We start from the raw sequence: 4242 nt of genomic DNA on the forward strand, positions 1-4242 counted from the left end.
CTTGCTGTGGCTAGGAAGGGTCTTCCAAGGATGATGGATTCATCCTCATCCTTCCCAGTATCTAGGCTTATGAAATCAGTAGGGATGTAAAGGCCTTCAACCTTTACTAATATGTCCTCTACTTGTCCATAAGCCTGTTTTCTGGAATTGTCTGCCATCTCTAATGAGATTTTAGCAGCTTGTACTTCAAAGATTCCCAGTTTCTCCATTACAGAGAGTGGCATGAGGTTTATTCCTGACCCCAGGTCACATAGAGCCTTCTCAAAGGTTATGGTGCCTATGGTGCAAGGTATTAGGAACTTTCCACGATCCTGTTTCTTCTGAGGCAATCTCAGTTGATCCAATGCATTTAGTTCATTGGTGAACAGGGGAGGTTCATCTCCCCAAGTCTCTTTACCAAATAAATTGGCATTCAGCTTCATGATTGCACCAAGGAACTTGGCAACTTGCTCTTCAGTAACATCTTCATTCTCTTCAGAAGAAGAATACTCTTCAGAGCTCATGAATGGCATAAGGATGTTCAATGGAATCTCTATGGTCTCTAGGTGAGTCTCAGATTCCTTTGGTTCCTCAAAGGGAAACTCCTTATTGATCACTGGATGTCCCAGGAGGTCTTCCTCCTTGGGATTCACGTCCTCCCCTTCCTCCTTGGATTCGGCCATGATGGTTATATCAATAGCCTTACACTCTCCTTTTGGATTTTCTTCTGTATTGCTTGGGAGAGTACTAGGAGGGGTTTCAGTGATTCTTTTACTCAGCTGGCCCACTTGTGCTTCCAAATTTCTAATGGAGGACCTTGTTTCATTCATGAAACTCACAGTGGCCTTAGATAGATCAGAGACTAAGTTTGCTAAATTAGAGGTATTTTGTTCAGAGTTCTCTGTCTGTTGCTGAGTGGATGATGGAAAAGGTTTGCTATTGCTAAACCTGTTTCTTCCACCATTATTAAAGCCTTGTTGAGTCTTTTGTTGATCCTTCCATGAGAAATTTGGGTGATTTCTCCATGAGGAGTTATAGGTGTTTCCATAAGGTTCACCCATATAATTTACCTCTGCTATTGCAGGGTTTTCAGGATCATAAGCCTCTTCTTCAGAAGATGCCTCTTGAGTACTGTTGGATGCAGCTTGCATTCCATTCAGACTCTGAGAAATCATATTAACTTGCTGAGTTAATATTTTATTCTGAGCCAATATGGCATTCAGAGTATCAATTTCAAGAACTCCCTTCTTCTGAGGCATCCCATTACTCACAGGATTCCTCTCAAAAGTGTACATGAACTGGTTATTAGCAACCATGTCAATGAGTTCCTGAGCTTCTGCAGGCGTTTTCTTTAGGTGAATGGATCCACCTGCAGAAGTATCCAATGACATCTTAGCTAATTCAGACAGACCATCATAGAATATATCCAGGATGGTCCATTCTGAAAGCATGTCAGAGGGACACTTTTTGGTCAGTTCCTTGTATCTCTCCCAAGCTTCATAGAGGGATTCACCTTATTTCTGTCTGAAGGTTTGAACATCCACTCTAAGCTTACTAAGCTTTTGAGGAGGGAAGAACTTGGCTAAGAAAGCCTTGACCAGCTTTTCCCAATAGTTCAGGCTATCCTTAGGTTGAGAGTCTAACCATATTCTAGCTCTGTCTCTCACAGCAAAAGGGAAAAGCATGAGCCTGTAGACTTCAGGATCTACTCCATTAGTCTTAACAGTATCACAGATCTATAAGAATTCAGTTAAAAACTGAAAAGGATCTTCAGATGGAAGTCCATGAAACTTGCAGTTTTGTTGCATCAGAGAAACTAATTGAGGTTTCAGCTCAAAATTGTTTGCTCCAATGGTAGGGATGGAGATGCTTCTTCCATGTAAATTGGAATTAGGTGCAGTAAAGTCACCAAGCATCCTCCTTGCATTATTATTATTTTCGGCTGCCATTTCCTCTTCCTGTTCAAAAATTCCTGTAAGGTTATCTTTGGATTGTTGTATTTTAGCTTCTCTTAGTTTCCTCTTCAGAGTCCTTTCAGGTTCAGGGTCTGCTTCAACAAGAATGTTCTTGTCCTTGCTCCTGCTCATATGAAAAAGAGGGAACAGAAAAATAATAATAATAGGGATCCTTTTTGCCCAGGTATAGAGGTTCCCTTATGTAAGTAGAAGAAGAAAATAAGAGTAGAAGAAAAGAAGAAGAGAAAATCTGAACTCAGAGAGAGAGAGGGGGTTCGGATTTTTGGTGAGTGAGGAAGAGATGTTAGTAAATAAATAAATAAATAGAAGAAGATGAGATGGGGAAGTTTTCGAAAATAATTTTTGAAAAAGAGTTAGTGACTTTTGAAAATGAAATAAAATTAAAATTAAACAATTAAACAATTAATTAATTAAAAAAAATTTTTGAAAAAGAGGGAAGAGATTTTCGAAAATTAGAAAGAGAGTTAGTTAGGTAGTTTTGAAAAAGATAAGAAACAAACAAAAAATAAATTAGTTAGTTGAGAAAAGATTTGAAAATCAATTTTGAAAAGATAAGAAGATAAGAAGTTAGAGAAGATATTTTAAAATCAAATTTTTGAAAAAGATAAGATAAAAAGATTTTTTTTTTTTGAAAAGATATGATTGAAATTAGTTTTGAAAAAGATTTGATTTTTAAAATCACAATTAATGACTTGATTCACAAGATATGATTCTAGAACTTAAAGTTTGAATCTTTCTTAACAAGCAATTAACAAACTTGAAATTTTTGAATCAAAACATTAATTGTTGATGATATTTTCGAAAATTATGAGATGAAATTAGGAAAAAGATTTTTGAAAAATATTTTTAAAATTTTCGAAAATAAATAAGAAAAATGAAAAAGATTTGATTTTTGAAAAAGATTTTGAAAAAGATAAGATTTTTAAATTGAAAATTTGATTTGACTCATAAGAAACAACTAGATTTTAAAATTTTTTTTGAAAAAGTCAATCAAATTTTCGAAATTTATGAGAGAAAAAAGGAAAGATATTTTTTTTATTTTTTTGAATTTTTATGATGAGAGAGAAAAACACTAAAAATGTTCAATGCATGGAAATTTTAGATCAAAACAATGAATGCATGCAAGAATGCTATGAATGTCAAGATGAACACCAAGAATACTTTGAAGATCATGATGAACATCAAGAACATATTTTTAAAAATTTTTATATGCAAAGAAAACATGCAAGACACCAAACTTAGAAATCTTTCATGTTCAGACACTATGAATGCAAAAATGCACATGAAAAACAAGAAAAGACACAAAACAATAAAATATGAAGATCAATCAAGAAGGTTTATCAAGAACAACTTGAAGATCATGATGAATGCAATGCATGAATGCATTTTTTCGAAAAGTGCAAATGGAGATGCAATTGACACCAAACTTACAATTGACTCAAGACTCAAACAAGAAATACAAAATATTTTTTATTTTTATGATTTTATTCATTTTTTTGGATTTTTGAATATTATTTTCGAAAAACATGTAGGAAAAAGAAAATAAGAAATCCAAAATCTTTAAGAAGAATTCTAGGAATCTTTCAATATTAGCCTAAAGCTCCAATCAAAAGGTTGGACATGGCTTAATAGCCAGCCAGCTTTAGGATGTAAATCAGGTGGATCTGGAACAGCAGCAGGTGGATTAGCAACAACTAGCTTGCTCTTGATAGTATTGGGTTGGAAGCCCCAGTCCAAATGAATTTAGATATGGCTTTACAGCCAGCCAGGCTCCAACATGCTTCATGAAACACTAGAATTCATTCTTAAAATTTTTAGAGTAATTTTCGAAAACAGATGAGAAATTTTTGAAAGATTTTTTTGAAAAATTTTTTAAAATAATACAAAAAATAAATTACCTAATCTGAGCAACGAGATGAACCGTCAGTTGTCCAAACTCGAACAATCCCCGGCAACGGCGCCAAAAACTTGGTGTTGTTGCTGGACCGAAAACTTGGCACTAATGTTACCGGACCAAAACTTGCCGAAAACTCGAACATTCCCCGGCAACGGTGCCAAAAACTTGGTGTTGTTGCCGGATTAAAAACTTGGCACCATTGTGGTCTGGAAACAATTGTGAATTGTTATTTGAAATTGATTGTTTCCCGGCAACGGCGCCAAAAACTTGGTGCACGAAATTGTGATCTCAGGCAACAGTGCCAAAAATTCTGTACACACGTCTTAATAAATCGTTTTTCATTCACAACTTCGATAAAACTAACCAGCAAGTGCACTGGGTCGTCCAAGT

General features: G+C 35.1%; 1 non-coding gene across 1 annotated transcript; it reads left to right on the top strand.

Annotated features, from left to right (window-relative positions):
• Positions 1–1424: 1424 nt before the first annotated feature.
• LOC148562256 (small nucleolar RNA R71) lies at positions 1425–1532 on the top strand. The gene has a single exon (XR_015888125.1). It is a non-coding gene; the product is annotated as a small nucleolar RNA R71 (small nucleolar RNA).
• Positions 1533–4242: the final 2710 nt, after the last annotated feature.

This window comes from Arachis ipaensis, chromosome B6, assembly GCF_059453495.1.
Source record: "Arachis ipaensis isolate K30076 ecotype BB chromosome B6, ASM5945349v1, whole genome shotgun sequence".
Lineage (NCBI taxonomy): Eukaryota > Viridiplantae > Streptophyta > Magnoliopsida > Fabales > Fabaceae > Arachis > Arachis ipaensis.